Here is a 21,617-nt window from a genome sequence, read left to right on the forward strand (position 1 = left end):
TGTTACATTCTTGGAAGAAGATCATATTAGAAGTCATCAGCCTCGCAGTAAACTAATATTGAAAGAAATGACTAAAGATACTACAGACAAATCAACCAAAGTTGTTGATCAAGCTGGTTCATCAACAACAGTTGTTGTCCCATCACATTCTTCTCAAGAGCTGAGAATGCCTCAACGTAGTGGGAGGGTTGTTAATCAACCTGAACGTTACATGGGTTTAATAAAAACTCAAGACATCATACTAGATGATGATCTAGAGGATCTATTGACCTTTAAACAAGCAATGGAAGATGTTGATAAGGAACAATGGATAAAAGCCATGGATGTAGAAATGGAGTCAATGTACTTCAATTCTGTCAGGGAAATTGTAGATCAACCACATAAGGTTAAAGTTATAGGTTGTAAATGGATCTACAAGAGGAAAATAGACCAAACTAGCAAGGTACAAACCTATAAAGCCAGACTCGTGGCAAAAGGTTTTACCCAAAAGGAGGGGGTTGACTTTGAAGAAACCTTGTCTCTTATTGCCATTATAAAATCAATAAGAATACTCTTATACATTGCTGCATATTATGACTATGAAATATGGAAAATGGATGTCAAGACAACTTTTTTAAATGGCCATCTTGATGAAAGTATTTTTATGTCTCAACCAGAAGTGTACATTGAATAGGGTTAAGAACAGAAGGTTTGTAAGCTTAAGAGATCAATTTATAGATTGAAGCAAGCTTCTCAGTCCTAGAATATAAGATTTGACACTGCGATAAAATCTTATGGCTTTGAATAGAATGTTGACGAATCTTATGTATACAAGAAAATAGTTAACAAAACTGTAGCTTTCTTGGTACTATATGTTGTTGATATCTTGCTCATTGAGAATGAGACAAATTTCCTTGTTGACGTAAAGAGATGGTTAGCATCACAGTTCCAAATGAAAGATTTGGGAAATGCTCAATATGTTCTTGGTATTCAAATTTTTCGAAATTGAAAGAACAGAACCCTAACACTATCTCAGGCATCTTATATTGAAAAATTATTGTCGAGATATAATATGCAAAATTCCAAAAAAGGTATGTAACCTTTTAGACATGGAATTCATCTGTCAAAGGAACAGTGTGCTAAGACACCTCAAGAATTTGAGGAAATGAAAAGAATTCCATATGCATCGGCAGTTGGGAGTCTGATGTACACTATGTTGTGTACACGTCCTGACGTATGCTTTATAGTTGGAATCGTCAGTAGGTTCCAATCTAACCCAAGACATAGTCATTGGACAGCTATAAAAAACAAACTCAAGTATCTCAAGAGACTAAGGAACTATACGCTTGTGTATGGACCTAAGGATTTGATCCTTACAAGATACACTAATTCTGATTTTCAGATTGATGTAGATTCTAGAAAATCTACTTCAGGATCAGTTTTCACTCTTAACGGAGGACCTATAGTATGAAGAATCATTAAAAAAGTTGTATAGCTAACTCCATGATTGAAGAAGAATACGAAGCTGCATCCAAAACAGCTAAAGAAATAGTGTAGCTACGCAAGTTCCTGACAGATTTAGAAGTGGTTCCAAATATACACCTGCCCATTACTCTATATTGTGACAACAGTGGTGCATTTGCTAATTCCAAGGAACCAAGGAGTAAACATGGAAAACACTTAGAGAGAAAGTACCATCTCATTAGAGAGATCGTACACCGAGGAGACGTGATAGTCACGCAGATAGCCCCAGAAGACAAAGTCTTCGAAGGCTCTCTCAGCTAAAGTGTTCGAGGGGAATTTGATTGGACTAGGACTACAAGCATCATAATCTAGGGAAATGGGAGAATGTCAAAGGGTATTTTAGATGCCTTAGTTTATTGTATTTTTCTCTCTTTATTTCTCAACATTGTAAATATTATATATTTATATGTTTGTCTCATTGGAGTGTTAGTCCAAGTGGGAGATTGTTGGAAATGTCCTAAACTCGCAGTTCGTAAATGTTGTTAACATATTCTATTTATCAATAAAATGTTGTCGAGTATTTTATTCAATAAATGACTATTGATATTGTGTTCTTTTATGAAAATCCAATAAACAAATCCATGGCTATAATATGAATACTTTAACTTTATATGACGTCATAAGAGAGGATCAAGTTCTAGTATGCAGCCAAAATGGTCTATAAGCACACGAATGAGATTGGGTACCTCATCCTGGTGACACTATTGGATGTGGCCCATTTTGTATACCGATACAAATGATATGATATGAAAATCATTCATGTGAAGACAAGTGAGTGGAAGCATCAGGTGCAATGTGTTTGTATAAGACTAGACCTCGAAATAGTCACTTTTCTTTATAATGACGGTTTACTGTTAAAACTGACTATCCCAAACTCAATGACCTAGGTTAACTCAATCTTAATCCTGAGCTAACTATGAACTTCTATTTATTCGAGATTATCCTTTGATCTGCATAGGTGAGAGTAATCCAACAGCACAGCTTGATAAACCTCCCATTTTGGGGATAAGACCGGATAGATAGTTGGGGACATAGCTTTGCAATATGGAATTCACTCCTACCCGATTTAGGGTTAGCAGATGGGTTGTTCTCTTAAGCGTTGATGCCTTGTCTTGAACAATGGGCCTGCCCTCTCATGGAAGAGAGAGTTATGATTTATAAGTTGACTATAAATAAATTGTTCAATGGAGGATCAGTGAGAGCCTAAGGAGCAAGATGTATTTACAGGGATAAAACGGTAACCTTTGACCCAGTTGTAAATACGAACGACCTGTGAAGGATTGCCTTACCAATTATGATTAAAATGGATAGAAATATATCCACAGTGATGAGAGTGCAACTAGCGAGCTATAGTGGAATGTTTTGGTAGTTCACGAATAGTGATTAATTCGGTTTAAACAATTTAACCAATTAATTGCAAATCGTTGGAGCTCATGATCTATAGGTCCATAAGGTCCCTCTACTAGCTCGTAATTTGGATCAGTAAATTGAGTAATCATGATGAGATTTGAAATTAGGGTTTAGAATTTTAATTGTTCAAGTTCATTTAGGGTCTCTATTAATTGTATTTGATACAATTAAAATATTTAATTTTATCGAAATTAAACAAAATTAGAGAACCAATTAATGTTTAAATTATGATTTAAATATTAATTATATAAAGTTAAATTCATTGTAGTGAAATTATATTATATTAAATTAATATTAGATATTAAATTAACAAAATTAATTTAGAGGTTTAATTAATTAGTTTTATTTAAAAATAATTAATTGAATTAAATTTCTAAAAACTAATAAACAAATATATTAGTTTATTTGTAAATTGCTTTTAGAAATCATTTTTGCTTTTGAAAATTTCCACTATGGTGCAAGTACCTTATTCATCCAATTCCACTCAATCCATGAAGAAGGAATTGGCCTTCATGTAAGCTTTGAGATTGCATGATAAAAACTTTATAAATTAGAATGTTGGCTGAATCATTAGCTAAACATTCAAAATTTCTACAAGATTTCTACAAAAATTCGAAACCCTCTCTCAAACCCTCTTCAGTCTTGATCAAAACTAGCTCAATTTAGTGTTTCCACCACACAATCCTTGCAAGAAAATAGTAGAGAAGATCTTTGTGGTGGTTTACTTGTAGATTGAAGCATCTTTTGTGGAGCTCAGCTGGTTTTTGAAGTAGTTTCATCAAAGGTATTGTGTTCAACAAAGCCTCTTATGAATTAGTTATTCCAAAGCATGTTTTAAACACAAATTAAGTGTAATTAGAGTGCTTGTTGATTTTGATTTTCTCTGTTGCATGTTAATATACTCCATCAATTTTGTGGTTTGATATTATACAAACTTCTTTGTATAGAATACCTCCACTCACACGTCTCCACATGAATGATCAGGATCAGATCATTTGTAGCACTTTATAACAATTGTAACATCTACAAAGCAGGCCATATTCATAGTGTCACTAGGATAAGGTATCCAGCATTGTCCATCTACTATAGACCATTTAGGTTATCATTTAAACATGATCCACCTATATGTCTCTACATACTTGTTTAAGCTATAGATGATCACCTTGGATGTTAGTTTACTGGTTTGTGGGTTTAATGCTACTAAATGTCAAATAAAACATCTCATCTTTTATTAAAAAATTAAAATATTTGTACAATACAATTACAAACTATAGGACCTTATGAGATTTATAGCATCAACCTCAACAATCTCCCACATGACCTAAAGCTCGTGGGATATACAATATAAAAGTAATACTAATATACAAGTACACAAAACAATAAACTAGGGCATAACATGTGCCCAGTACAAATCTCCAACTTGCCCTAGTCTAAACGTGGTATGTCCCATAAACCCAAACTTTAAAGGTGACCTTCAAACACCTTAATCGTGAAGGCCTTTGTAAATGGATCAGCAACATTTTACTCCGAAGCTATATGCGTGACGATCACGTCCCCTCGATGCACAATCTCTCGGATGAGATGACACTTCCACTCTATGTGTTTCCCGCGCTTGTGATTCCGAGGCTCTTGGGAATTAGCCACAGTACCACTATTATCACCATAAAGAGTGATGGCTTTGACATGTTTGGAATCAGTCAAAATTTCCTGAGCCACACAGCTTCACAAGCCGCTACGTACTTAGCCTCCATGGTGGAGCCAATAATGCACCCTTGCTTGGTGCTTCTCTAGACTACTGCCTCTCCATTAAGAATGAACACTGATCCTAATGTGAATTTCCTATAATCCTTATGAATCTGGAAATCGGAGTCCGTATAAACTGTACGGATTAAATCCTTAGAACCATATGTTATGATTGGTGTCCTAACTCTCTCGTAGTTTCGTTGTTTTGTAAAGATACACATTGTTTGATGAATAAAATAAGTGTTATTTAATTCTGACATTTACTCATATCCAATAAACAAAGCTCCTTGGTTAACACTACGGATACGACCCGCTTTGTATAGTTTGCAAGTGTTGTAAACTACTACAAATGGTAGATCCTAACCATTCATGTGGAGACATGCGAGCGGGGGTGTCTATACAAAGAGTTTGTATAAGACCTGGACCACGAGATGACTAGACTCTGTATATAACGCTAATGACTAAGATTTAAAATGTTCTTTATAGGCATGCATTTAAAATGTTCTTTATAGGCATGCACTTTGATGATAGATGAATGATTCAAGTTCTTGTAAAAAACTTGTAATATTAAATTTGTATATCTATCTTTATTTTATGCGCTGCTTATGAATGAATATGAATGATGCTCTATGCACTCAAGTGCTTTGCGATAAGATATTTTGCGATGCTATGTTCTAAGTGTATACGTTAATGATAATATGCTTTGTAGTATGCGATGATGTAGTTCGTGTCACAAGTTTTCTTGCGCTGGAACCAAGTATAATTCCAACGCAAGTTTCTTAGAATGACTTGAGGTCGAACACGGGGATTTTTTTTGTTTAGATGCGATACTAATGTGGTAAATGTGTCCGGTTATCATAAAGAATAAAGAATTTGGTTTGTGCAGAAAATGTAAATTGCGTTGATAAAATAAATGTCTAAACTACTATGATACAGGGTGAGGACTGGCTATGAAGTTGTACAAAAGAATCTAATGAATGCAATGGAAAGTCTTGTGAATGAATCAGAAAAAGAATGAGTAGAGGGAAAGGACATTGCAAGTTTGTCAATCTCGTTAAGGACGCAACTAAGGTTCTGCTTTCCCTTAGCTTACACCTTTCAGTGATCGGCCACATTCCCGTACATCTATGGTGAAATAGAGATGAATGTAATGAACACAAGGTTGTTTCCATCTCTGGAAATACTTCTCGCTTTAGTTAACACATTCGTCCAACGTTCTCTTGATAGGCAAAATATCATCTTCACTTCTGCTCTCATAGGTGAAGATGCCGTCGAGCATGCTTTAGCTAAACTTAGTTGATTACCTTAACAAAGATTAACTCACTCGCTTAATTCTTCCTCTTTACCTAGGGGATTAAGAACATGATGGAGAAAATGGATGATAAATGTATGAAAGGAACAGAGAAATGATAATGATGACGATAATCACATTTAAATCTAAAGATCAGCGTTTGATACATGATTTGTGAATGAAAGATTAAAGAAGATGAACACAAAAGATGAATCTAAGAATAGAAACAAATATGGAAAGAGTGTCAATGTCTTGACACAGATCTCGATTGGAGACGTTGTGCTTACCGGCGTGTAGATGGGATTGAGGGGAAAGTTTCCCTCTCAGGCTTGCTTTCCCAATAGAAGTGACCTCTTGCACAGAGCTTTTGCTTCGGGAATGGGAAGAATTTCTTGCTCAGAGACTCACCTTTGAGCCTTGTCTCGTCGTTCTCCCAGATTTTCTCTATAAAGTCTCTTCAGACCAGCCTCCTTTGCAATGAATTCAAGTAAGTTATTTATAGACAAGACCTTGACTCTTTGTATTAATGGTCCCACTGTGTAAATTCTGATAATTCCTGCTATGGCGTAGTGGAAATGTCTGCTCTGCTCCATGATCAATTTGTCAGAATCGTACAATTTAAAAGTTGTACACTTGTCATAATCGCCCGTGAATGCGTTGCTCTTCACATCTTCGATTGATCGCCGCATGCGGTGTAGTTGTTTTGATTATCGCATGCGATGGAAATGCGTTGATTGCTAGAATCCATGATCGATCGTCGCATGTGCTGCAATTGCGTTAATCTTTCTTCGCTCTTGATCGATTGGCGCATGTTGTGTAGATGCGTTGTACATTTTTTCCTCGAGCAATTAATGCATGCAGTGACCTATTTCCTACAAAACAGAGACTTGGACATTCCATTTCGCCATCGCAATGGGGTTAGTAGGTGTGTTCCCGAAACTTTATAATTTTCGTATTTCTTAGCCAATTCTTATACTATCAACGCAACTTTTACTTCTTTTTGCCACATAATCTAAATAAAACAGCATAAATAACTTGTATTTCTACAAGTTATCACACCCCCAAATTTAGATATAAGCTTGTCCTCAAGCATATCTTCAACTAAGGCAATTCCGCTCAACTCTCATTCTAACTTTGCGTTGATCAACTACTCCGAATGCTCCACCTCTACAAAATTACTCAACATCACAAGTTCCTTCTATCCTTTAACATTTCATTAGCATGCTCTACTTTATTCTTATCTACAACTAACCTCTACCCAAAGTTCCCTTCTAGTTTTGAGAAGAATGTTTTACCTCTTCTTGCAAAAATAACTGAGTGCGTGTTTATGTGGTGGCCTGGTTTGAATCATCTTATTAGAGAATGTTGATCATGGTTACACCCTTCATTTTGGCTTGCTCCCACGGGTGTCATGCGAGCATCCAACTGCGGTTGTGTACCAATCTCAACTTCAACTCTTGATTTTCAGCCAAGTTTTACTTTTGCTGGTCAGAGGAGTTGTCTCTTTTATCCTTATTCTCTCTCTCTCTCTCTTTTTTCATATTACATCGATTCTGGAAACCTACCTTCGTTTTGACTTGCTCCCATGGATGACATGCGAACATCCAACTACGGTTCCTTTCACGACTTAACTCTTATCAGGTTGGAATTTTTCCCTTGCACTGACATTGAAGATTTTATGATTTTTTTTTTTAATGATAATGATGAACGTATTTGCTTGATTATGACCACATCTGCTTGATTGCATCTGCTCAGACCTTCTCCACCCCCAAATTTAGAGATTCCAAGGTTCTCATTGCATCGTTTTGGACAGAAAAGACAAAACACTTAGTCAAAATTTTGAAAAGAAGGTTTGAGTAAAGTCTTGAAATAGAGAAGGTAAAGCAGAGCTATTGCGATGAATTATCTAAGTGTTAGTCAGAAGGTGCAATGTATAAGAAATATTGCTACGGGTATGCATACTACTCATCATGGCAACGCAATTAACAACGCAAAATAAAAGACAAGAATTACTGCAATAATTGACAAAGGATGATAAGTAAAGAGGCTAACACATATGAAAAGAATAATTACTCAGTTGTATAAAATTTAACTACGTATTCAAAGAATTACAAACATCGCAACACAAAATTTTAGCATGTACAAAGAATTCAAGGTATAGCTTCTATATACAAAGAAAATAATGAAAGAATGGCCGCAAAGAAAAATTTCAAAATTGTAGAGAAGATGGCACACCTCCAAATTTAGAGTTACAGCGGGGGATCTTGAGGAGGATGTTATGGAGGAGCTCATTGAGGGGCATCTTGAAACTGCAGAGGTTGCTGTAGATGGGGCAGCACCATGGGACCATGTAAGTATGCTGTTAAGAAGTTGAAGTATTTATGGTTGCACTCTGCCATCTATCTCTGGTTCATGCGGATTGTAAAAACAATGCATTGAATATTAATCATCGCCTGCCGCACCATCGTGTTACTGCGTTGCAACTCTGCGTTGCTCTCCTACAACTCTGTTATTACTTGGCTGAAGAAGTTAAGTTGGTGAGAGAAGAGGGACCGCATTTCTGCTAAGTCAGCAACAAGGGTTGCGATGGTGGGTGTTGACGAATCGCTGATAGGTATGATTGATGATGTTCTATGCTCGAAATGATGTGATACTACTGCTAGATATGCATTAATTATGGATGTTCATGTAGTATGCCATGCGTTGTCACAAGTTTCCTTACGGAACCAAGTGTAATTCCACTGCAAGTATCTCGGTGTGATCCGAGGTCGAACATAGGGACTGTTTTAGGTTATTGTGATATGTTCACGATATATGTGACCGGGCTTTCAATCTTTGAAAATGTGTTTGTATAGGTATATAAATTGTGATAAAATAAAGTAAAGCAGTGAAGATGTGTTGATTTAGAATGTGTATGTATGATATTAAATGCTCAAAATGATGCGATACTACTTCTATTTATGCGTCAATTAGGAATATTCATTCAATATGCTCTGCGTTGTCACAAGTTTCCTTACGATGGAGCCAAGTGTAACTCCACCGCTCAGTATGATCCAAGGTCGAACATGGGGAACTGGTTTTTGGTTATTGCGGTATGTTCATGGTATATGCGATCGGGTTTTCAATTCTTCATGGTAATTGCATTAAAATAGAGGAAAGCCGTAAAGATGCGATAAAACATGAAATACAATAACCTAAGCTAGATGTTACAGGATACAGACTTCATGTACAAGATGCTATGATTAAGGCTGGTTGCGAAGGTTGTACAAAGATGTGGGATATGGTGACAATTTTTATGAACATAATAGAAAAAGAAAGATAAGTATTATGAACAATACAAGTTCTTAGTTGGATTGAAGGTAAAAATACTATTCCACACTTTTCTTGGCATACACCTCTCGGTGATCGGCCATGTTCCTCACATGTCTGTGGTGAAACAGAGTCTAATGTAATGAACGCAAGGTTGCTTCCATGTTTGGAAGTACTACTCGCTTTAGTTAATGCACTCTTCTGACCCTCTCTCGATAGATCAGAATGACATCTTCACTTCTGCTCTCATAGGTGAAGATGCTGTCTAGCATGCTTTAGAAAAATGTATTTTATAACTCTAATACAGATTAAGTTCTTGATGATTCATATTGCTCATCAGAAGATTAAGAAAACATCACGAAGAAAGTGACTAACGGGTGAATGGAAATAGACACAAAATGGTAGATGGAATCTTCGAAACATTTAATATTTCTACTAAACGTTTGATACATGATTTGTGAATGAAGAGGTAAAGAAAATATGGAATACAATGAAAGAGAAATAGAACAGATACAAAAAAGCGCCAATGTCTTGGCATAGATTCGATGGAGATCTGCTTGCCGGATCGGATGGTTTCGATGGCAGGAAGAGCTTCCCTATCAGGCTTGCTCCACTGGTAGCAGGAATCTCTGCACAGAGCTTCGATCGGGTGTATGGCAGGTCGGATCTGAGATTCACCTTTCGGTCTTATCTCGTTCCCTCTCCGGATTTCTTCTCTTCAACACTCAGCTCAGCCTTTTCTCTTTAAAATCTTATAGCACTTAGCCCCGTATCCAGTAGCATACTTTTCTCTGAAATCAATGGGGTATTTATAGGAGTAGATCCTTGACTCTAGCCTTGTGGTCTCTGCTTGATGGTTATGTTAATTCTGAAGATGGAGGGATAGTATTCCTTCTGTTATGCAATCAGACCATAAATTTTGCACAACCGTTAGTTGTACACGTGTCGCAATCCTCCGCTCTCGCGTTGCTCAGTTGCATCTTTCGATCATAGGTTCACATGCGGTGTTTGTTTTTATTACCACATGCGGTCGAAGCATAGCTCTGGATCGACAGTTGCCTTGCGCCATCACTTTGGTAATCGTCTCTATGGTTGATCGACGGGCACAATTGTGACATAGATGCAGTGATTAGTTTCTCATGAGCCTTGAGCACAAGTGGTGACTTGGTCTCCTGCAAAACAGAGTAAAGTTTGGCTTGTCTTCCACCTTTTTGCGTTAGTTGGTGTAATCGCAAACATTTATAATTATTGTCATACTAGGCTAATTTTGATACAATTGGCGCATAATTACTAAGTTTTGGCCGCAATATCTAAATAAGGTGGCATAAATAACTCGTATTTCTATAAGTTATCAAGATGCAATGATAAAATAAAATACAAAAACCTAAGCTAAATGATACAAGATACATGCTTCATATTACAAGATGTTGGGGTCAAGGATGGTTGTGAAAGTTATGAAAAGACGTGGAATACGGCGGCAAGTCTTATGAACAGAATAGAAAGAGAAAGATAAATAATATAAACAGTGCAAGTTCTCAATTGCGTTGAAGCTAGAAATACTGTTCCACTCTTCTCTTGGCATACACCTTTCAGTGATCCACCACGCTCCCACATGTCTTTGGTGAAACAGAGAATAACGTAATGAACACAAGGTTGCTTCGATGTCTGAAAGTCTTACTCGCTTTAGTTAATGCATTCTTCTAACCCTCTCTAGATAGATCAGAATGGCATCTTCACTTCTGCTCTAATAGGTGAAGATGTCGTCTAGCATGCCTTAGCTAAACACAGATTAAGTACTTGTTTGATTCATATTAACTATCAGGGGATTGAAAAGACATCATGGAGAAAATGATTAATGGAGGAACGAAAATAGATAGAGAATGGTATATGAAAGCTATCGAAACATTTAATATATCTATTAAGCGTTTGATACATGGTGTGTGAATGAAAAGATAAAGAGAAAATGAAATACAACGGTGAAAGAGATAGAATAGATACAAATAAGTGCCAATGTCTTGCCACTGATTCGATGGAGATCTGCTTGCCGGATAGGATGGATTTGATGGTAGGGAGAGCTTCACTCTCAGGCTTGCTACATCGATAGCAGAGATCTATGTATAGAACTTCTGATCGGATATTTGACAGATTAGATCTGAGATTCATCTCTCGGCCTTATCTCCTCTTCTTCCCGGATTTCTTCACTTAAGCACTCAGCTCAACCTTTTCTCTCAAAAGTTTAGCAACACTTAGCCCTGTATCAAGTAGCATAAGTTTTCTCTGAAATCTATGGGGTATTTATAGGTGCAGGTCTTTGACTCCAGCCTTGTGGTCCCCATTGATGGTTATGGTAATTCCGAAGATGGAGGGATTTTATTACTTCTGTTATGCAATCAGACTATCAATTATGCACAACCGTTAGTTGTACACATGTCTCAATCCTCCGCTTTTGCATTGCTCAGTTGCATCTTTCCATCGAGTATTCGCATGCGGTGTTTGATTTTTATTACCACATGCAGTTGAAAGTTAGCTTTGGATCGACTGTCGCATTGCGCCATCATTGCAGTGATTGTCTCTTCCTTGTTGATTGATGGGCACAATGTGGCAGAGATGTGTTGATCAGTTTCTCGTTAGCCTTAAGCGCAAGCGGTGACTTGATTTCCTGCAAAACAGAGTAAAATCTCCTTTTCCTCCATCTTTATGGTGTTAGTGGGTGTAATTGCGATAATTTATAATTATTGTAATTCTAAGCTAATCTTCATACAATTGGTGCATATTTACTAACTTTAGGCCGCAATATCTAATAAAGTGGGATAAATAACTTGTATTTGTACAAGTTATCACACCCCCCAAATTTAGATATATGCTTGTCCTCAAGCATATCTTCTATTAAGGCAATCATGCTCAATTCATATCCTCTATTTTTGCGACGATTGGTTGCTCCGAATGTTACACTTAGGCACATTACTTAACATTGCAGTTTCTTCCTATCCTTGTTAATTCTTAACAAATCTCTACTTTACTCTTCTATATAACAAAATTCTACTAAAAAATGCTTTTCTAATTTTTCAAAATAGAATGCTTTTCTCTTCTTGTCAAAACAACTCGATGTATCTATATGCAGAACTTTGCGTCATTTATTCACTTAGAGACTATTGATCATGGTCACACCCTTCGTTTTGGATTGTTCCCACGGGTGTCATGCGAACATCCAACTACGGTTGTGTGCCAATTTCATCTTTAACTCATGAATTTCAGAGGGGTTGTCTCTTGCATTTATTTGTTTATTGTTTTTTTTTAATTTCATATTGTGTTGTTCTTGGAAACCTACCTTCGTTTTGGCTTGTTCCTACGGGTGTCATATGAAAATCCAACTATGAGTAGGCTTCTTTCACAACTAAACTCTTATCAGTTTGGGAATATTTTTAAGGATTTCCCTTGTGCTGACATTGGAGCTTTATATGATTTTTTTTTTTTTTTTTTTTTTATGAATGTGAACGTATTTTCTTAAATACTGCATATTCTGATCTTATCTGCTCAGACCTTCCCCACCCCCAAATTTAAAGATGAGCAAGGTCCTCATTGCGTTATTTGGAGAGATTAGACAATCACTTAGAAGAAAATTTCAAAAAGAAGGTTTGAGCAGAACTTTGAAAGATAAAAGGTAAAGTACTGCTAAATTAAGAATTGACTAAGTATTAGTCAGAAATTACTAAATATGGGAAATGTTTCTAAGTATAAACATACATTACATCATAGCAACGTAATGAAGAACACAAAAGTAAAAGATTGAGAACATTACAAAAATTGACAAAGGAAGATAAAGAAAAAGGCACAGGCAAAAATGGAGTGAATATGTACTCTGATTGTATTGAATATTAACAAAGTATACAATTTATTACCAATTAACGCAATACAAAATTTGTGTCTGTACAAGAATCAAAGAATTCGAATTAACTCATAAAAGATTAGATAAATTTAAAAGAATATATAATGGTCGCATAGAAGAAAAAAAATAATATATAGGAGGATTATTGTTGAGGGGCTGGCGGGTCTGGAGGCGGATTTTGAGGTGGTACAGAAGGCACTTCTTCAAAATTTAAGTGCTGCAGGAGATGTAAGGGCACCATTGGATCATGAAGATATATGGTGAGAAAGTTGAAGTACTCTTGATTATGCTCCGCAATCATTCTTTGGTGCATATGGACTTTACAAATGTTGTGCTGCATGCTGACGCCTCTCTTGATGTGGCAGCACTGCATTGAATATCATTAATGCGCTCCATTACTACCTCAAATCATTGGTTGAAGAAGTGTTATTGTTGAGAGAAAAGTTGCTGTTGTTGGGAGAAGAGGGTACTCATTTCTGCTAATTCAACAGCCATGGAGGTGATGGAGGGTTGTGCCTTTGATGTCTCGCCAGCATCGTTTTGGGGTTGGGCAGGGTGCCTTCACCCAAACCGTATGGGTCATCAACTTGCGGTGGTGGAATGGTGGGTTGCGGTAATGATGCTGATGGTGAAGGTGGGGATGCTGGGTAAACATGTGAGGAGGTTGGGACAAGGAGGAGATAGGTAAAATGTTCGTGAAGAGGGGAAAAGGGTTGCGCTGGTGGACTCGGAGGGCTTGAAGGGCAAATGACTAAGGGAAGAGGGTCCATAGGTACTGGATCTTGCGTTGGTGACTCCATGACCTTCTTTTTTCCTTTGTCTTCTTTTCGTCCTCTTTTTGGCCTGGGTTCTTGTGGCACATTCAAATCGATCGCGGGTCTTTTTACTGGCATCTCAGGACAATGTGGGGAGTCTTTGAGGAGCAGCCTCAATATTTAATGAGGTCGTGGACTTCTAGCATGGGCTCCTCATCAATGCCTACGCCCATAGACAGACACAGACTTGAAACGATCCACGGAAAGAAGTACTGTCCCTGGATATGGCCCACAAATGCTTTAATTTTCCTTGCAACCAACTACCCTACGTCAATAGGAATGCCATGAGCAATGCAGTATACGGCCATGACCTGATCCCTTGATACAGTTCTGTCACGCGTTGTTAGGATCAACCGCTTCTTGACCACCCAGAGCCTTCCCTCCGAAGCAAGGTCTTGGCCTCCAGAGTGTGGATGCCTTTGAGCGAAACCGACCACTTCGTGCCCGGTTGCATTAATATCCTCAGCGCATCTTCCATTTGTTGCTCCGTGGGATCATCAATATTTTATTCCCTAGTGCATCAGGGTTGTCTTTCATTTGATAAATTCGTTGATGTCTCTTTTGCTGAGGATACTGCTTCTCCTTTAAAGGTTACCGCATCCCTGTTTCCATGAAGATGCCCGTGATAGAAGTCTCGCACCACCTGAGTCACAATGATGGATGGACATTAGCAAAATGTGTCCCACCCATGTTCCACAATCACGCTCGTGATAAGGTTAGGTAGTGGATTCGGCGTAGGAAAAAAGCCTATCTCGATCAACATATCATCATTCTCCTTTTTCCTTGATGAACGCTTCCTGGCCGGTGCGGGTTCATTGCTCTCCGCAATTGCCTTGCCTTTTTCCTTAGCCAGCGCAAGACGGGCTGCTTGTTTTTCTTTCTTTTCCCGCTCCTTGCGCTGTTCTTCTTTCTCGCGCTCTGCGAGTTCTTTTCCCTTCTTCTCGTATAAGTGCCGCTTATTGGCTTCGCACTTTTTCTTTTTCTTTTCCTCCAATAATCTGTCCTCTTTTTCTTCTTTTTCTTCTCTCGCAAATTCTCCAGCAATAGACGTTGTTCCTCCTCGCGCTTTCGTATTCCTTCAAGTCTGGCAAGCTCATTGTTGCGTTGCATTTCTTCAAACTCCAATCTTCTTCTTCTATCCCCCTCTGCATGATGAACTTGCCCCTCTCCATCTTTTCTTGCTTCTCACTCCTCTTCTTTTCTTTTTCTCTTTTTCTCTTCCAAAGCCAAAATTAATCTCTGAGGGTCAATTGTGGATCCTTGCGGTGTATTCTCTTATTTTCCATTCCGCTACTTCTTTTCTCTTATTTTCTCTGATGCATTGCACATTGGCTTTGTGCTATTTTTCCTTCTCCTCCTTCTTCTTTTCTTCCTCTTCTTCTTCTCTCATTTCTTTCTCAAACTGCTCCGAGGCAAGCAATATGCATTGCTCATCCTCGAGCCTTCTTCTTTCTTCTTCTTCTGCCCTTGTGTTGTCACGGTGCACATTCTCATCGTGCAGTTTCCTCGCCAAATCGCCTAATGTGATCATTTGGTGCACTCGTGACATTTTTTCTTATTTCTCCTCTTCTTCTCTTTTTCTTATCTCCTTTTCTTCTTCTATGCGTTGCAAAAATAGTGGGTCACTTTTTGACCCTTATGGTGCATTCTCCTTGCGACGCCGCATCAGAGAGGTAATGTCTGGATCTTCTCTATCCTCAATCACAACCATTCTTATATACGTTGATGACACTTGAGGTTGTGCTGATGCGTGGGCTTGTGATGACAGCCCCTCTCCATCCTTACAGTGGTGGATTCTCCATCGAAATTTGGGCTTTCTGCCCTTGTCCTCTTCTCTTCCTTCTTCAGGCATTTCTTTTCACTCTTCTACTTCTTCGATTGGACAGCTTCATCTTCTTCTACCCATTTTTCTTTGCTTTTTCTTTTCTTCTTCCCTTCGATTGTTTTCAGCTGCTTCTTTGCTCCTGCCACCTTTAAAACGACCCTAATGGGTCCTTCATTGGAGTCTGTTGGAACAGTCTCCTTAGGATCCGCAACGGCAAGGGCCCTTCTCCGTGAAGCTTCTGCCATTTCCTCCTCCGAAGGCAGGTTACAACTCTAGCTTCAGGTAGCCCCCCCTCTCCATGTTACTTAAAATGCTCCCAAATACCTCTTTGTCATCTCTTCTCTTCAGTTCACTTTCTGATGAAGGTACTGGGAGTGCCACCTCAGGTCTGGTGGTAGGGGCACTCTCCGTGCTCGGCCCCTCTCGGATGAATGGTTTGGCTACAAAGGGTTTTCACCGAGGTTTCCTAGCAATTCTTTTTCCAGGCTTAGGCTGGCCAGCGAAGCGGCGGCTAGCAGCAAGGAATGTTGCCTCCCGTGCGGTGACGGGGGCTTGGGAAGGTGATGATGGTAGGGAAGATGAGTGTGAAGATTGTCTAGCCATGGTTTCAGTCGAGTGAAAGAGTTGGAAAAATTTTGGTCTGAGGTAGAGAATCGGAAGGTCTGGTATGCAGAGGAAATACTTAGGGTTTCTTTCGCGAGGGATTCAAATAAGCTCCTCAGTTGAAGGAGGGCAAGATTTATAAGTTGGGCCTTGATGGGCCCAACGCAAACTTTGCGTGGTAGGCTTCGAGATTCTCAAAAAGTCTACCGTCGCGCTCCTCCCATTTATGATTTAGCAGAAAGGATGTCCTTTTGTCTGCTAAGTCATAAATCCCTTGGAAGCTTAAACGATTCAACTATTCTCTCAGCAAAAATTTTATCTTTTTATTTTATTCGGAGGGGTACAGTGTTAAAGATTAATGCAATGCATCCGTTACACAAATGCATATTTGTGGAGGATAAGCACAACGCATGCATTAACGCAACACACCCCTCAACTCAGCGCATTTCTGGAGGATAGGCGCACGGTATTTCTACCAGCGCAACACTACCTCGACATCGTGCATTTTTGCTGACGAGGTGCATAGTACATATGCGCGCAACTCATCCATCAACGTAATGCATTTGTGGAAGACGGGCGCAAAGTGTATCTATCAGCACAAGATACACCCATCATTGCAATGCATACCAGATATTTATGAAAGTTTATATATTTTTGTTTTTATTTTTTTTATTTCATCAACAACGCAACGCTTATCCCAAAGCCAAGTTGATAAGCCTTTGCAGTGTTCATTTTCTTTTTTAATAATCATTCACAGCAATTTAGGAACAATGCAATGCTAAGACAATAATGTAAATAAATTGAACTAAGCATGAAATTAATGCAATTGGAATTGAAATGAAAGTAATTTCAGAATGCAGTAAGACTAATTTAAGAAAGCAGTAATAACACAAGACAGAAAGTAGTAGAGAAAGCTGTAAAAAAAAAGCAATAACGAAAGTAATAAAGATAGCTGTTAGGGATGCCGATTGAGAAAAGGTTCTTCAAAATTACTGTAATCCGCATCCCTGCAGGTGGTCAGACTTGCCTGCGCAATGTCACTATTGACATTGCTCCTTCCCATGAAATCCAGGGGCTTCTAAATTACTTGGCAGCGTTCCTGGTGTTCGATTGCGAAGCTCGGCTACCAGTTGCCCTACTTGGACCTCTAAATTCCTTATGGAAGACGCTTGTGACTGCATGATTGCATAATTTTTCTCAATGTTTTGTTTCAGCTGGGCTTCCAAGGATGATGAATTTGTAGAGGTGTTTGATGTGGAAGGTTGGTTGTGCGATTGCTGTTGGTGACTTTGATTCAAATCCTGGTGAAAAGCTGCAAGATTTCCTCAATTCCCTGAGTTGTTCTGTGAATTCCTTTGGCCTCCTTGGTCGTTGTTACCTCCCCAACTGAAATTGGGGTGATTTTTCCAACCCAGATTATATGTGTTGCGGTAAGGGTTATTTTGAATGGCATACACTGATTGTGGGTTCGATGGGCACATTTCTGCAGCATGACTCCCTCCGCATTGTGCACAGCTGATTACTGACACTTATGCCAGTGCATTGGGTTGCACTGCACCTTAAGAGAGGGTTCCTTGATTGAGTGCCATCGTCTAGAGGAGAGAGGTCATTACGGCTAATTGCGCGACCAATATTGTCATTGTATCAACTGGTATAATGGCATTTTCTGTTCTTCTTCTTTCTGGGCCTCTTCCCCATACCTATCGTCCACCCAATCATCTGTGTTTCGCAAAATGTGATCCAGGATGACATTGGCTTCAATGTAGGTCTCGTCCATAAATCCTCCCGCTGCAGAGGCATCAGCAACAACTTGCGTTGATCGATCCAAGCCATTATAGAAGGTCTCCATCATAACGCAATCGGGGAGCCCGATATGCGGACAGTTCTTTACCAATCTTTTGAATCGCACCCAGGCAGTGCCCAAAGTCTCGTTCTCCATCTGCTCAAAATTCAGCACATCCTACCATCTTCTTGGATTGACTATTGGAGGGAAGAATTTCTTCATGAACCACTCTACCAACTTGTCCCATGAAGTGATTTTGTTTGGCTCCAACGAATGAGCACACCTTTTTGCCTCATTCCTCAGTGTCTACGGGAAGACATATAGTCTAATTCCCTCAAGAGTAACGCCATGAAAGGAGAAAATGTTGCACATCTCCACAAAGCTGGTCAAATGGGCGTGTGGGTCTTCACCTTGCATACCTCCAAACTGCCCCGCGTTTTGGATCATCTAAAGCATGACCGGCTTAATTTCAAAGCATGAATTCTTCTCAACCATTGGTCTTGAAATTCCGGGCGAGAAGTCATATAGATTCGGTGCCACATAGTTCCTCATAGGGATATTGCGGTCGGCATGTCACACTCCGCCCCAGACCACACTCTTAGCCTAGGATAGGGCGTGACTGCAGCAGTTATCAACCCTTTTGTTGACACTTACTGCCTAATAATTGGAATAACTCTAATACCAATATATATAACTCATATACAGCGGGATGTCTTTAGGCAAAACATTTATTAATTTAGAAGCATAACATATTTAGAGTCATTACAACACTAGATTCATAAGTCCCAAGCCCAAAAACCTTAGTCCCTACATGGACAACAGTAACATGTGTACAATATTTACAGTAACCACCTAAACAGACGGGTTACAAATCTCTTTATCCTTTAGTAGAAAAGCAGATGCAGAGCTATCTTCTGAGGATTTGACCGCTACCTGTGCAGGGGAAAGGAAAACATTTGAAAATGGGGTGAACTTCATAGCCCAATGAGTGACTTAAGAAAGATAATTGATTCTCATGCAAAATTACAATAAAGAGTTTAACTGAAATATAATCTTTCTACAGTATCTTGTACTGCAGTATAAACATTTTCCAAGCATAAAGCATATAAAGCTATTTTAATCATAAAATATTAAAACTGTTTCTCAGTTGAGAATAACCCCACTGTGGGTAAAAACAATCCCAACACCAACTGCTAGTCAAGAGAGAACCTTTTTGTTCAATCTCTGACTCTATCTACCTACGTGCACGTGGCCATACTAAGTACCGTCATACCTTAGGTACTTCTGCTCAGATACCTTCTCAAATGTCCTTCAGCTACTAGGATACCTTCTCAAATTTCCTTCAGTATCCGAATGGTTTGGTTCCTTCTCAAACGTCCTTCAGTACCAATAGATATCTTCTCAAATTTCTTTCAGTATCTAGTTGGACGGATACCTTCTCAAATGTCTTTTGGTATCACGTTTTAAGTAAAACTAGTCATAAATGACTTTCTTTAAAGTATGTAAAGTATAACACATATAAAGACATAGCTTTAATGATACTAACGCATGCTGGGTATATTTAACACATATAAATAGCTTTTCAACAAACTTCCCACACATGCATGCGTTTAAAATATAACTCATGGTTTGCTTGGAAATCACTTTGTAAAACTAGCTGGCATGAGAATAATCTTCTTTAAAACATGCTTTCTATAAACATTGTAATTCAAACATTTTAGTCAAAATGTTTTAGTCACTTAAAACATGATTTCTATAAAACATTGTCATTCAAACATTTTAGTCAAAATGTTTTAGTCACTCACCTCGATTTCTTAGGAACTTTTCACTCTAGTAGTTCTTTTTCTACCTCAGGTTCCCTTTTCCACCCCTAGAATCTAGATTCAATTTTCAGTTCAGATTACACATAGATCTAAACCTTATTTTGAGATACTTCATTCTACAAACATATTCTAAAATTTCTCAGTAAGCTTACCCTAAAATATGAGCTCAGAACGCCTTGTGGTTTGGCCGGAATCTCAAAATCTTCAAGACTGGCTCAAGCTTATCTGACAGCTTGACCCTTCTGTCTTCTTCTCAGTTTCCAGCCCGATCCCTTCTAGATTTTTCTCTGGCAGCCCTACCCTGAAAACTAGACTTTTCGAGATTTTAGGTGGCTTTGAAATCACTCCAAACGCACGATTAAATTTGGAGAAATCCTGATCTCATTTTGATGCTGCTTTCCAAGCTTCACTGTCTAATGCGTCCTCTTTGAAATTCTATGATCAACGCATGGAATTTGGCCTTAACGCAAGGTTTGCTCAACTCTCCCACACTTTTTACTGTATTTTGAATTGTGATCTGAAAATAAGTCTTTTCGCCCTATTTATAGGCGTCCAAACCTTCTCCAAATTGACACCTCCTACTTGGCTGCATGTCCAAGTGTTTCCTCCTCACACCAACAACGCAATTCTTTGATCAACGCAATCTAAGTGTCCTTCTCCTATGTAGCCAACACATGAGCTTCCAATCTGATGCAACCACCTCAAATTCTTAAGGCTTAAGGCTTCCTCCCAAGAAGACACATGGTTGGATGACATTTTCTAAGTGATCTCATCCTTTATATGCGTCCAACTCTTGGATGTTCTACGCATAGTCCACTACTCAACGCCTAGCAACCAAGTTAGCCATCGCAATCCAACTTAGCCATCGCAAGAGCTAGCCAAGAGCTAGCCATCACCAGTGCATAGGGTGGCCACTCATCCTCGACGCATGGCTCACTAGGTAGGCGCACTTGGCACGGGAGCATGGTGTTTGGCATAGGCATTGGCCGATCGATGCATGGGCATGCTGCATAAGCTAACCGCTTGATGCATGGGTGTGCTACATAGGTTTGCCATCACTCGTTGCTCGTTCGCATGGGCATGCTCGGTGCATTGATGCTTGAAAGAGGCTTCGACACATGAGCATGTCCGCTCGACGCATGGCACTCGACGCATAGGCTGGGTGCTTGGCGCAAGGCATCGACGCATGGGCTGGGGGCTTTGGGTTGAGGCGCTCGACGCATGCCACCCTTCCAACGCATGTCTTGCCCGCGCCCTTGCCTACCCTTATGCCTTCCAACCTTCCAACGCATCACTTCAACTTTCCTTTCTTCAGCCGCATGGATGCATACCATCCTTCCAACGCATCCATCGCATCCAACACATCCATCATCCAACACATCCAATGAATCCAACGCATCCAACGCATCCATCATCCAACGAATCCAACACATCCAACATAAAATTTTATACTTAGTCAAAATTTTCCAAATTTTCCCCAAAAGTCAAACTTCCAAATTCTTTTTTTTTTCTTCTAATTTTCACCCTTTTCTCTACCATTACACACTAGTTTCCACATTAACCTATTCATCATATTGATCTCAATAGGGAACATACTCAAGTAGAGAAATTAGGATTCGGGGTTCA

This window comes from Benincasa hispida, chromosome 10, assembly GCF_027475165.1.
Source record: "Benincasa hispida cultivar pf3 chromosome 10, pf3_genome.v1.1, whole genome shotgun sequence".
Classification (NCBI taxonomy): Eukaryota; Viridiplantae; Streptophyta; class Magnoliopsida; order Cucurbitales; family Cucurbitaceae; genus Benincasa; species Benincasa hispida.